General features: G+C 34.4%; 1 long non-coding RNA gene across 1 annotated transcript in view; it reads left to right on the top strand.

The window, feature by feature from the left end:
• Positions 1–9,658, top strand: part of LOC110484510 (uncharacterized) — an 84,289-nt gene extending 74,631 nt beyond the window's left edge. Inside the window, exon 3 of the long non-coding RNA XR_004149496.3 lies at positions 1,291–9,658. This is a non-coding gene — a long non-coding RNA (uncharacterized LOC110484510). The remainder of the gene's footprint in view (positions 1–1,290) is intronic.
• Positions 9,659–14,645: the final 4,987 nt, after the last annotated feature.

The following is a 14,645-nucleotide window of genomic DNA, read 5'->3' as shown; positions in this document are numbered from 1 at the left end:
CTGAGGACCTTAGGGTAAGGATTAGGTTAATTGAAATCTATTGGATCAGACTGTAGAGGAAGTGAATGGCTGCCTCATGTGCAGCCTTTGGGGTAGCTTATTCCTCATCTACTTGTCCAAGAAAACAGGATTTGGGAGTATGTGTCACAAAAATAATGAGAGGCATGTTTAAAACATCTGCTAGGGTGCAAAAAAGTAAATGTGGACACCATCAGTTTCTAACTGGAAAATATGATCCTCATAACTTCATACCATGGATTTCCTAGGAGCACCAGAGTTAAATAACATTTTTCACTTTAGTGTGAAAGCTGTTTAAAACATAGAAAAAGCTCCAGTGAGAGCTTAAAGGAGCCTGCCGGTACCTAAAGGGGGCTAAAAGAGAGCTGGAAAGGAAATTTTTAAAAGGTTGTGTAGCAGCCTAGTCCAGTGAAAGTTGTTACTGCCCAAGGCAGCATGTCTTGGAACTAAAAGACCTTTAAGGTCCCTCCCAAACTCAACCATTCTATGACTTTTTTTAAAGCTGCCTATTGCCTTTATGAGTAGACAGTGCCATGAAAGTGTTTTCCAAATATTTAAACATATATAAAGAATACAAATAAAATATAGAATATGTATAGAATACATTTTAATATATATATAATATAATATTAGTATGTAGTACAATATGCTTTGAAAAGTGCCAAAAATTATTTTTTTCCATTTTCTATGTAAAACTGACTAAAATATAAAAAGAACCTTTTAAAATAGTAATGTGTAGAAATCTCAAGTAGCTGTTTTCAACTTGTTATTTGAGACTGGAGAATGGAAAAAGGTGCACAAGTTTATTACTTCTCCTACTCTAGAAATAGTTATACTAATTAATTTAACAGTTGTGGTATGTTCTTTTGATGGCTTTATAATCAATTTGCATTGATTCTCCTGGTAATTATGTTTACTATAATATTATATATTTACAACAGCATTACAAACACCCATTTCCTAAGGCCACACCAGTGTAATAAAGTGGTTTTAGTTTTGCCACATTGCAAGTACTTGACTCCAGACCTGACAAAAAGCATTTTGTATTCAATTAACCCTAATGATAAGCTATCAGACCTGTAAAATGCTGCTACATGTTACATTACATAACACAATAAATGAGTCCAAATGATCAGCAATAGTGGGGTCTGATTCAGCAAATTTGTTCTATATCAGAGCTTAGTTCCGATAATTGTTTTTATGCAATAAAATAAGCCCTATGACTCACTGATAATTTTTTAGGTTCTAATGAGAATGTTCTAAATCTTTCAGGTACATCTTCTACAAAAGTCTTGGAAAGTGTTCACCTTGAGGAGGATAGAACGTGTCTGCAAAGCAAGAACAGCAAGTCTCTCCCACAAAGGGAACTTTTTCTCCTTGAAGGCAAAGAAGGAAGATCTTCAATCTGCTTGAGAATTGCTGTGACACCCTGTATTTGGCATCTGTTTCTAGAACCAACCACTCCCTGTTCCTATGATAAGGACAATACTGTACTGACCCCTTTTCAAAAAATATCAGGAGAGAGGGAATTAAATGGAGGATCTACACTCAGAAAGTTGAATTCTGCACCAATTAAACTAATCAGAAGACAGTTCTTCCACTCTCCTTAGAGGAACTAGAATTTCATTCCACACATTCCACAACTATAAAGCCCTAAAATACTACCTGTGCAACAATGAATTTCATCACAGCAAGTGAATTATTTTAAACAGACTCAAGATCTCTTGAATAGGAAAAGAGAATTTATATCTCTGGAATGTTGAAGCTATTAAAAAAGGCAATGTAAAAAGAAATAGACATTATTCCCAAGGAGATTTGATTTGTGTTTTCTATAAATCTAGATATTTCTCCTTTCTGTTCATCATATTTTCCTTTTTTTGCCATCTGAAAATAATTTTTGTTTTCCTACTGAATTTTCATGTTATCCGCCTATTGTTTTAATTGGCAGGGGCAAAATGCTTTTATGACTGAATTAAATTCCTCCTTCTCATGTATAATGGCTTCTTCATTCTTCTGTTTCTCCTTTTGAAGTCTGAGAATCTTTGAAAGAGTGGAATAACTATTTTGCCTCAAGTGTTTAATTGTTTTCTTTTTTTGTTTTTTTTTTTGTTTTTTTTTTTTCCTTTGGATCATCTAATCCCAAGGGGGATGAATCTCTTAAATTGAAATAAGAACAACATTATAAGTTTTGATTTCATATGTATGATATAAACAGGTTAATTTTTTATTTTACCTTCAATAACAAAGCATAAATTGCTGCTCTGAAATGAATGTATTCCCCATGTTCTGTATTCTCCATGGTCTGTTTTAATATGTATATCTTAGCTACATGTCCTCAGACCACTCTGGATACCAATCTGAAGTGTTGTTCCTTAATTAATACAGGGTACTAATTACTATTGTTCCAACTAAGCTTTTCATGTGCAAGTTTGAAACTTATTTCTTATTATTGTATGAGATAGACCAGGTGAGGGATGAAGAATATATATTATAAAACCTGTTATGACAAATATTTTTATGATGCTAAGCATACAAAAACTTTAGATCAGCATGACTTCTGAAAAAGTCATGCATTTTTGATTATATGATGCAATTTTGATACACATACATATACTTCTGAAAAATATACTGAACTATGGGGGTTTTGCAATATTAATAAGAATTATATAATCCAGTTTCTAAATATCAGTTAAGATTTTCTGTTGCCACAGTTAAATAAAATTCCATTTCTGAAGTTCAGATATGTTGCTGATGCTGCAGGAAAAGATCTGGTGGAAGTTCCACAGGTCTCATGCCAAAAATATTTTGAAATCTTATTGGAAAAAAATCACAACATGTGACCTACTTGCATCTTCTGATTTGAAATTAGAAACTAAGTTCTTACAGTAATTCAACAGTGTAAGAGATTTTTTAGTTCAATAGGTATAATCTATTAATGTATTTAAATATCAATAACTTCCACCTTAGAAACTGGATTTTCTCTGCTTTCTATATAATTGAAAATTTTATAGAATTCTCTGATTTGTATATAATTGAAATAAAAAATATTATTTTGATTTCAGCAATCATTCTGCAAAAGCTCCGTATAATGTACAAGTCTTCAGTTTTTCTAGTACAAATATTAGCAGGTACTAGCCTGGATTCTACACACAAAATATTAGACCCCTTTATTAACTCCTACCATTAACAAAGATATCCTTGGAAAACAACAAGTGAAGTCCTGCAGGAACTTGCAGATCCATGTTCTGAAGCATTATGATAAAGGAACCAACACAAAACTTTCCTCCACCTTTCTCATTGACTGCTTAAACATCAGAATTACATAATGTTCTCTAAGCAGGAAATTTTAAAGGCATTAATAGAATTAGATTCACTTAGGATAACATTTCTAATTAAGTAAGGTACTGGAAATCCAACTTAAGAAGACATATTAGGACTGGCTTTCATGGATGTCTCCCTGCCTGCTGGAACTATTTGCATGAAATTCAGTATGTATTAAAGGACTAATGACATTATATGAAAAAACCAATAGGAAAAGCTCTTAAATATATTTGTTTATAAAGGGTTTTAAAAATTGCTGTATGTATTTACAAGAATAATAATAGGTATTTCAGCTGGGATTTATATACATATTGGAGCAGTATCTAGGGGCTCAAGGAAGGAAAGATTCAGACCAAATATTCATCTCTACCATCACCGAAAACTAACTGCATAAGGGTTTTTTGTCACTCCAGATATGTGGGCATGTGATCCTCCTGGGAATGACTGAAAAAATGTATCTAACTGTCCTGATATGCCAGACTATGTAACGCATTGCTGGTTAGCCTAAACCTACTTTCTGTCTTTCACAGTCTTTTGAAAAGTGCAAATTTCTGAGTAAGGAAAGCAGAACTGATCTCATAAGTCCTATAGTCACTTTTATTCTTCCATCTGATGACAATAAAACAATATATTTTGAATGTGCTGTATTTAATTTAAAATAAAGTAGAGTGATTATTTTTGATAAAGCATCTACCATTTCAACCTAGCAGCCTCACAGAATGATATGAAGCTTCTAATTTTTAAATGTGATTCAGAAAATGGAATATTAATTTATTCTAAGGTTAAAAGAGTAACTAGCTATAAGGATACCCAGTAAAATTTCTTTATAAGTTATACACAGCTACTCTGAATTAGCTCCTAAAAATCCATTAATCCTCATGGCAAATATTATGATTTTGATCACATGAAGAATGATTGACACCGGCTTTTTATACAAACTGATCTAAGCCCTATTGCACTGCAAAAATAATTATATTTAAATAATGAAACATATTTAATTTTAAATTTTTTTTTCTTCCCATTTGTTGATGAAGTACCTCTTTATGTACAATCACTGGTCTCAAAATCCTTATATGATTTCATTCAGGCTTTCCTCCCTTGAATATTCACTGTTAAGGATCTGCTAGTGGGCTTTTCATGTCTTTCTACCCCATGTTCTTGGGATGCACAAAAAATTTGATTCTAGCACCAAATATCTGTATCCCAGTGTTACATTTTCTAATGCAGAAAGTGGCTAGCAAGCTTTCAGATGATTCTAGAGGTCAGTGCAACACTACTGCATGCTACAGTCTTCTCACCACTGCACAGAGGACACAGCTGGGAAGATAATTTCACAGATTTGATTTTCTCATTTCAACATCCTAAAATGCACTAAGCAGTCTGACTCTGTCTTGTTTTCTAAATTGTGTAGGTGAAGTCAGTTAGTGATTTTTATAAATACATGTGGTAGTTAATAATTATAGTATGTTCTCCATAAACCATATAGACAATTTGAATTATTATCTGGTACCTGTCTACCAGATTGACCTAGTGATCTATCCAATCACCATTAAGTAAGAAAATTCATACATAAAAGACTTTTGTATTTATTCTCCATTTAAATTTTTTATTGGTACAGCAAGATAATGTTATTATGGCTAGCGGTCTTGAAATTTTTATCAAGTTTGCATCTCTATTATAGAGCTTTGCATGAGTCATATTTAGTGAAGTTTATAAAGTACTCAGGATTTAGCTCTGGAATGCAGAAAGAAGAGTATAATTTGTATTGATAGAAGAGTGACCATGCTCTGCAGAAAGAAGTGTGTTATACTTTGATATAGGTGAAATCATTATTTCTGTGAGTCATGTAACTCAATGCACAAAGATATCATAACATTCTTTGAACAAAATAGGAAATTAATTGAAGAACAGGTAACAAAAACACAACTTCATTTATTGAAAGTTTAACTTCAAATTTAAGTCAATTAAATTTGAACTTTACACCTTTTTTTTTAGTTCTTATTACAGAACTGAGTTAAGCCATAGGGTCTAGAATTTGAATTAAAGGCCTTGATTTACCTATCACAATCTAACACCCTTTAGCTTCTGTAGTCCAAGGCCCAAATTTTCCTTCTATGCTTGAAACCTTTTCCTTCAACAGGAAGCAAAAAGAAGGCAACAAAAAAGATCATTCCACAGATACTACATCTGCTGTTTCCTCTGTTAATCAAACAAGAGCTGAACCTGTTTACCTAAATACACTTATTTTCCCAATGTTTGGAAGTAGGTTAGGTTGCAAATGAATAAGCATCGTTACCTGTATATTTAGAGACATACAAAAGTACAAGAGAATGTGATACCGATGACAAAAACATTTGATAGCCCTTGGGAGTATAAAATAATAGATACTGTTGCAATTATAAAATTCTTCTGAATCTGGTGGGGTTTTTTGGTTATAGAACTATATATATATATATATATATATATATAAATGTTTATATATATACTGTCCACATTTATTTTTTTTATTTTTACCTTCTGCTCCTGGCACAAAGTTGCACATATTTTCATTTTTATTTAGTTTTTCACACATTTTATACAATAATTCTGGTTTTAGAGAATAAAATCATTACATCCATAAATAGTGATTTCAAACAATAAATAAATATCAAGAAGGATCTAGGCAAAAAAACGTATCATATGAAACAGATGGCATAAAACCCCTTGAAGGCCCTAAGGTCCTTCAGGAACTGAAAATTATACGACCAAATAAGCTTGGAAAGGTTCCTGAATGACTGAGCATCTTCATGCTGCAAAACATAAACCTCATTGATTTAAAGCATCACATCAAGCTCTCAGTATTATGTAGCAATATTTTTTGATATATCAATACATATTTCTTTTAAGAGGTTAAATTAAAAATATACCAAACAATTTTTTGCTTCAATTATGTTTATTTGTGATATTTAAAAGATCTGCTCTAACATATGTTACACAATACCTATTTGGTATAGATGTATTTTAATGTGTTTCTTAGATGTTTTCCCACACAGTTTTTGGTACTTGAGTCACCTGTGTTACAATAAAATTATTAGTTACATTAAAATTCAAAACAGTAGTTCCCCTGATTTGCCCTTTTAGCCTTTATCTCCCTTCTCTTTCTGTTAGTAATGAAATAGCAAATACAGCACTGAAAGTTTTTCACTGTCAGAATAAAAGTTTTAGTCACTGGAAAAACAGTGTGGGAAAAGCCCACAAGTTGAATGTTGATTTCTGTTTTCAAACAAAATAAAAAAGTTGTATTTATACAATATACTTATGTAAATACTGAAGAAATGATACAGTATTAAGATATAATCCCATTAAGTCAAAAATCCTGATACTTTAGTCAAGAATCATAAGGCAATTACCTTGGGAGCTCTTTGCACAACTCAGTTTTAACAAGTCTTAACAAAGCAGAGCAATGCTAAGGAATAAAAGCTTAGTAACATATGCTTAATCCTATAAAAAGATAAAAGAGGATAAACCAGAGGACAGCAGTTTGGAGTTACTTCTGTGTAAAATAGCCAAAGGGTTGTTTTCACACTGTACTGTATCACTACTGTAATAAAGATTCAAAGCCAGCATGGTTTCATGAAAGGAAGATCTCAGTGCATTTGGGGTTTTTTTTGGTTGTTTTTTTTTTTTTTTTTTTTGCAAAATTGCACATTCATAAAATTCTATTTCTTTGACACACCTTTTCCTCCAAGGCATTTTAATTCTATATAACATTTTTATTAATAAGATTTCATTAGGGATTAATCAGTAACATATCAGAGGGACTGAAAATTGTCTCACTGATGTATCTCCAAATATAATTGTAATAAATCAGGGACATTTTTGCTGGGGATCCTTAAGTGACAGATTTTTGGTTAACTCTTTAATACTTCCTTTTATGATCTAAATAAATATAGAAATATAGAAAATGTTTATTGAAAAAGTTTGAATATTACACAGTAAAGGATATAAAATATTGAGAAGGAAATGTTAGTAGTGCATATTGTGTGGTCATTGGATTCACTGGCATACTCATATCCTTCCTAAAGTCATAACTCTGTTTTAAGTGTATAATTTTACTGCCTCTCTCTGAAGTGCATGGAAAAACATTGTGAATTATTTAAAATTGTATTTATATTTTTTTTCCCATCCAAGAAAGAGAAGACTCAAGTTTTGAGTTAAAATATTTGGAGTTGGAATAGGGTTTTTTTATTCCTGATAGACCTTTTTATCATTCACCACTGTGAATGGATTTGTGTCCCCTTTGTGTTTCTCTGCATGTACCCTGGGGACCCTGGGATCACCTGTGCTGTCAATAAATATAACATGGGTATATTCAAATCTTGTTTCATGGCTTCAGCTTGGTTTTTGTAGGAGTCAGGATTACTTTTTCCTTCTTTTCCTGCAGAACTGACTTGAAGTAATCAGCTTTTCTTTCTTTCTCATTCTTATCCCAATGAAGCATTTCAGATTTTAGACTAAGTAGACTACCCTAAAGTTTACAGAGGGAGTAGACAGCAGTGTCTCAAGAATTTCATTCCCATGACTGACTCAGCAAGGTATGATTCAAATGAAATCCCAATCTGGGCATGAAACCAATTTTTCTTTAGATTGGCAAAGAAATCCCATTTCAGTGACAACATTTGGATCATATTATTGAATTTTTTGGCTGTATCTTATTCAAAACCATGATTTCAAATTCCTTGATTTTCTCTCTCTATAGTGCAATCTAAAATTTGAGTGTAGAAAGGATTTAATCAAGGTAAAAGCTGTATGACATTTTGGCTAGCAACATACCAAAAATTATCATTAAAATATCCAAGTGCCCTCTGCTTTTAGCTCTATAAAATAGTTAAAATCCTTCTTAGTGCCTAGATCCTGTAAATTACCAGTCTTACCTTTAATTAAAGAAATTTTATTGTTCCAAAGAATGATATTTTAAAAATGGGTTTGAGAATAGTTAATTCTAAATATTTCCTAAAAAATGCATGGCCAGTTTTGGTTCTGCAGAATATTAAAGTTTGCAGTACAATCATTGGGGAGGGAATTACTCTCTTTGCCTGGCATATCTAACTAGAAGCATCTCTCTGAATAGCATATGAAATCTGATTTCTACTCCCCACCCATTCAATCACCTTGGCCTCTTTAGAAAATCATGAAACTGCTGTTAATTTTACCTCTATAAATGAGTATGAAGGAAGTGGTATTTATTTTCAGAAGATTTATGAATGCAAAGGATACCTGTCCTCATCATCTATAGACCAATAAAAAATCAACAAATTAGAACCAAATAGAAATTACAAGCTAAAATTTTTTGAACATACATGGAAGTAACTCTTAAAATTTAATTCAGTATGATGCATAAAATGCATGTCAATGTTAATGGATAGAGAATTCTAAACCCACATTAGACAATGTAGAGATATATTTAAATTTTGGGAGCATCAGAAGAAGCTAAATAATAAGGACACAATATCTATCTATCTATCTATCTATCTATCTATCTATCTATCTAATATATCTATCGTCTATCTATCTATCATCTATCTACTTGTCTGAATAAGAGCCCTGGGTTCAAGGTGAAATCAAAGCTCTCTGTGAGGTTTCCTACCTATCTGAGTTCTGTGTACATATCAAGCCATGCAGTCCTTTCATTACTTAACATGGATACAGTAGTCTGAAAATGCAAAGAAAGCATAGACATAGCATACTTATAAAATAATGTAAAGCACATGCATTTGTTGCTTTCAGCAATGCAGAGAATTTTTGTTTCTGTTTTGCTATTGTACTTTTTTTCTGCATTATTTTCAAACCAGTTTCTGGTGATAGAGTACTCTTATGGGGCTTTTTTCTTGTTAGTGCTAGATGACGGGGATTGCTTGTAATATTCTGAGGAAGTTAAAAAATAGACATTTTTAAAAAATATATATTTCTCCAACATATTGAATGTTTGTAAACAATCAGTCCAGCAAAATTAATTAACACCATACACAAAAATAATTGAAACCCAAAACCACAAAAGCACCAAATGAGCTACCAAATGAACAAACCAACCAAACCAAACCAGAAATTGCATCTCCCAGGATGAATCCTTGCTGCATCCTTGGATGAGTGCTGTGTGTCCTGGTCAACACCTCTGAACTATAGTCCCCAACCTTTGTCCATCCTGGGAGATATGTCACAGGAAACCCTCACTCCCTGTCTACTGCCATTCTCTGCTTCCTTTAGAAGAAAATTCAGGGATGTCACGATGTGATGCTCAGGGCAGTCTCTTCTTACCATGCAGCAGGGATATGCTGTATAATGTAGTCAAAACTACAGTTCTCAGCAGGAAGACTCTGCTTTAGAAACCAGACATGCCCATTGCTTTTAAATATCCTTTATTCTTTATACTGTGATTTTAAATAGTTATATAATATTGGTTTTGTAACAGTTTTCACAGGACAGAACAGAGGTCAGTTCACCATATTAAACATGGCCTAATCTGGGTGTATTTTTTCTTCTCCTCTGCCTAGTTCCACCTTAAAAACCACAAAAGTTTTATATATCAAACTGAAATATAGTCAGAAACATGAACTCCTGGCCTGTCTGTTTTGTGTTCAAAGTAGAAACACAACTCCCACAGAATGGATTGGGCGGACAATCAGGCAGCACAGTATCATTAACACAGGGCTACTACAACTGAGAGTTCTTCTGAACATGCCTCAAACTTCAAGTTATACTCACTCCTTGACAGCACTAAAAATTACTAAAGCATAATTTTCTTTTTTTTTTTTTTTTTTGGTAACAGCAAGAAGACTTAATTAAAGTTTGTAACATATAATTATCTACTGCATGTCATAAACTAAAGCAAATAGGATTTTCTCTTTGGTTGGGGTTTCCTTTGTTTTATCTGATTGGTTTCTCTTCAAAGTGATCATCAAATAGTGATGACCTGTTAATCTCTTACAAGTGACCTCAAAGTGTGGTACAGTGTATTTTCCTTTTCCACTTCCTATATACTGTTCTAATTGTCAGAAAAAATAGACTATGTGACACGATAACTGTCCATGCTCTAGTTATACCTTAGGCAAAAGGATAACTTAAAAAAAAGTGGCACTAAGTGATTACAAACTAGAATGCCTGCAGTAAAACCTTTTTTTTTTGTTCTTGACCCTTATGAGTCACCTAGCTGCCAGTACTGCAAATCATTTATTGATTTTGTTGTATCCAAGGTTTTTCTTATCTCCTCTTTCACCTATATCAGAGAGATCTATGACACAGCAACTGCTGTTTTGACTAACATTGTGAAGACACATAAAAATATAATTGCACATCAGATATGTTTATTACAGTATGAACAAATTAAATGAAGACTCAGCAATTGGAGAAAATGTATTTATTTGAAGAAAATGAATTTCATAAATAGTGAAAAACCTTCAAACATTAGCAATATCAAAGAGCCACAAGGCTCCCTATTCTATTTTAAATGTCTAGTTTCTCAGTGAAAGTAATACTCTATGTTTCATTTTTCATTTTCTGATGCACAGTTACAGATGAAAAACATTTATGAGAAATTTTAGATATTGCACCTTGTTACAGTGCATACAGTCATTTCTATAAACCATATACATGCATCTTGTTACCTAGGCTGTTTCCTATAAATATGCCCACTTCCAAAGAACATTAAAACTGTTTACAGCATTTCTTCTTTACAGATTTAATATATTTTAATTTTTACAAAGACATGGCAGATTTTGTTTAAACACTTTTTTTTTTTTTTTTTAATGGGGTCTACAGTGTTAGACTTTAATTCTTAGGTATAAAAAACCAACACTTTTATACAAATGCATTTTAAAAGTCTCTATCTGTCTTCTGATTCCACACACAGAAGAAATGTAAAACTACATTTTATTGTGGAGCTACTGCAGGCTATTGTTAGCATTTTAATGAAGTCCACGCCTGGTTGTCAGGACACAGAAATATAGGGAGCTATGCTTTTAATATCTCAATCAAGATCAGTACTCTTATTTCTGTGATAGTGTGAATCTCATATTGCTTGGCTCAAGCCACAAAAACCCCTACTTTCAGGGTGTTTAAATCATTTATTGGCATATATTTAATTGTACTATTTTATTGATCTTAGTACAGTAGACTAGAGACCTATGAATTGGCATCTGTCTTCTTTGTTTAATCAAACTTCCAACACTACAATATTCATTTTGAAATGTACTACAAACCAGTACTTTAAAACAGCACAGCATTTTGCTTTTCATAAAGTGGTAAGGTGCTGTGTTTCATGATTCTGATGGATATATATCCATCACTACCCCATATGTTTGTTTACTTTAAAAAGGAAATAGCTTCCTCTTCATGATGTACAATAATTTTCACATCTGCTCTTGCAATCTGAGTATATCTACTAAGCGACCATGATTTATATTTTAAACACAAATAATTTGTAAGGGGCTTGGAACACAAGCCCTGTGAGGAGCAGTTGAGGGAGCTGGGGATGTTTACCCTGGAGAAAAGGAGACTCAGGGGTGACCTTATCACTCTCTAGAGCTTTCTGAAGGGTGGTTTGGTCAGGTAGGGTTTGGTCTCTTTTTCCAGGCAGCAGCTGAGAGAATGAGAGGACAGAGTCTTAAGCTGTGCCAAGGGAGCTATAGGTTGGATATTAGGAAGAAGCTTTTTACAGAAAGGGTGATAAAATTCTGGAATGGCCTGTCCAGGGAGGTGGTGGAGTCACCATCCCTGGATGTGTTTAAGGAAAGAGTGGATGTGGCACTTAGTGCCACGGTTTAGTAGAGGTGTTAGGGCATGTGTTGGACTTGATGATCTTCAAGGTCTCTTCCAACCTAGTCATTCTGTGAATTCTGTGAATTTGTTTGGCCTACACTTTCTGCCTTTAAAAATTAACTCTTAGCTAGATTTAAGTGTCAACCTTATAAATTTTCTCAGTGAAAAAGAAACAAAGTGTAATTATTTAATTCTGAAATTCTGTAATTTGCTATTACTAGCTTACTTCATAAAGCAAAAATAAAATATATTTAATTAATGTCAGACTAAATTTCAATTTTGCATGTATGCAACAAGGGCCAAGAAAATATAGTCACTTTGATGTTGATTTGGACAAATGGATACAGAAACTTTCTTGGATATTGCTATATTTATGTGTAAAAAATAAAGTCGGCATTCTCAAAATCTGGTGTAGCCAATCTTTTGTTTGCATGCATGTAATAGTCCATGCAATGGACGGTTACATTCAAGTTTGTAATAGTCCATTGCATGCACGTGTCAATATTTTATCTGGTAAGTCCTTCTGCAAATGGTGATGTTAGATCAGGGTCTTCTCCTCTTATCAGTGGAATTTCGTGCAAAATTGACAGGTGAGGTGCTTTGATGAGAAAGTGGTGATGAGGTGCTTTGATGAGAAAGTGGTTATTATGCTTACAGATCATTTGCATTTCCATGGATGTTAAAGCTGCTGAGGATGCTGTAAGGACCAGCAGAGGACCAAAGGATTCCTCCTGCCCAGGTGCTGGTGCCCAGCCTGGGTGTCTGGAAAGTCAGTGTTATGCAGCGCTGGATGATGGGCGCAGGTGCTGCAATCCCATTTACAAGCCCAGCCAGCAGCAAGGCTGAATGTCCCTCCCAGCCATAGCAGAGGACACTGACAGAGCTGCCTACCTCACTGCCAGTTAACAGTGGCATTTAGCAGCACCCACACATACTGGGGCTATGTCAGTTACCAGAAGTGATGTAGCAGCCTTACACAGCCCATTTCTGTGCTTCAGTCCTTCAGTCAATCAGGCCTGAAGCTCACACAAATGCCCTTATGCTCTGGATTTACATATGCAGATGCAAACACATTCACAAATTCCTCCAGCATCCCCTACACTTTCTAGACTCTCTCCCACCCACTGGCTAGTCCAGCCTGGTGATGTCTGGCAAACACACATGAACTCTCCCACTTGTCTTAGTCTCCATCCTCACTCCCCTGCTCCAGTATGCATGGAGCCTCTGCATGGTCCTGACAGCACCCACTTGCCCTCTGGCCCACACCCCAGACACCAGCTCCGAGGCGGCAGTGTGGGCAGTGTGGGCAGTGTGGGCAGTGTGGGCAGTGGTCCCTGTGGCCTGCAGGCACGTGGGTCCTATCTGTGCTCACCTGGTGCTGGGATCCTCACTTGCTCCGGCTGCCTGGCACCATGGGCACAAGAGCCCTGTGGCCAAAGGTTTGGCTTTGATTTCTGGCACTTGCACCAGTCACTGCAAACATCCAGCTGCTCCACACAAACATGTGGAACTGTGTGACCCCAGTGCCTCCCAGCTGCTGACTCTGAGCTCCTCACTCCTTCCAGTTGCTGGCATCATGAATGCATGGCTTTCTCCAGGTCTTTCTTCTGAAGTAGTCACACATGGCTTGAAGAGTGACCATAGAAAGACCATTAAGAATGGTTTCAGAGGGAAGATTTGATAGCTGCAGCTATTGAGCAGATGGGTAATTGGTCACATGATCATCTCCTTTAATATTTGCTTCTCTCCATTGTTCCTCACTAATTACTGCACCATAAACTTTTCTCAATAAATTTTGTCTAGTGCCACATGCTCCCTCTTATATCCAAATCCTCATATTCATATTATTTCTATCTTCTTATCAGTCACAAAGCCCTGGTTCTTATCAGTTTTAAAGTTCAGGTTGGCCTTCTCCAAGCCTATGCTCCATCAAATGGTAGCTGAAAAGCTTCCATTATGGTTTGTTACTCTATTATTTTGTTTATTACTTTCCCTTTCACTTATTAACCAATCTTACTGAAGCAGATTGTCTCACAGACCACACATCATTACATAAACATATTTTCAGTTTTCTCAGGTGGGGACTATTCCTACAATAGTTGTGTGATCATCTGATATTGTGAAGTGGAAGTGCAATCACAGCAATAATCCCTTTTTATTTACAGTTTGAATTATACAAAACCTAACTGCTTTGATATATTGTAGCCTACCTGCAGATTATGGTGGAACTTTTTTCTTATTAATAAAGGATGGAGTTATTTTATACACTTATAACAACAGTAAGTTTTTTCTAAATATTCAATAATTTAATATATAAAATGGACTTAATCTTTGACAATTTCCAAGACTTCAAGTATGACAGAACAAGCTTGAAGCATGGAAAGGCCTCATAACACTGGAAAGAAACTAATTCCTCATGGGAAACTGTTTTACAATAAGTATTTTTAACATATAATTTGGAATTCTTATCATAAAGAATCATCCATTATCCAGCATAAAGACATTTATTTGAA

The sequence above is a fragment of the Lonchura striata genome, chromosome 1A (genome assembly GCF_050655825.1).
Source record: "Lonchura striata isolate lonStrDom1 chromosome 1A, ASM5065582v1, whole genome shotgun sequence".
NCBI lineage: Eukaryota > Metazoa > Chordata > Aves > Passeriformes > Estrildidae > Lonchura > Lonchura striata.
The sequence above is the reverse complement of the archived record's forward strand: the minus strand, read 5'-3'. Positions and strand labels throughout refer to the sequence as shown.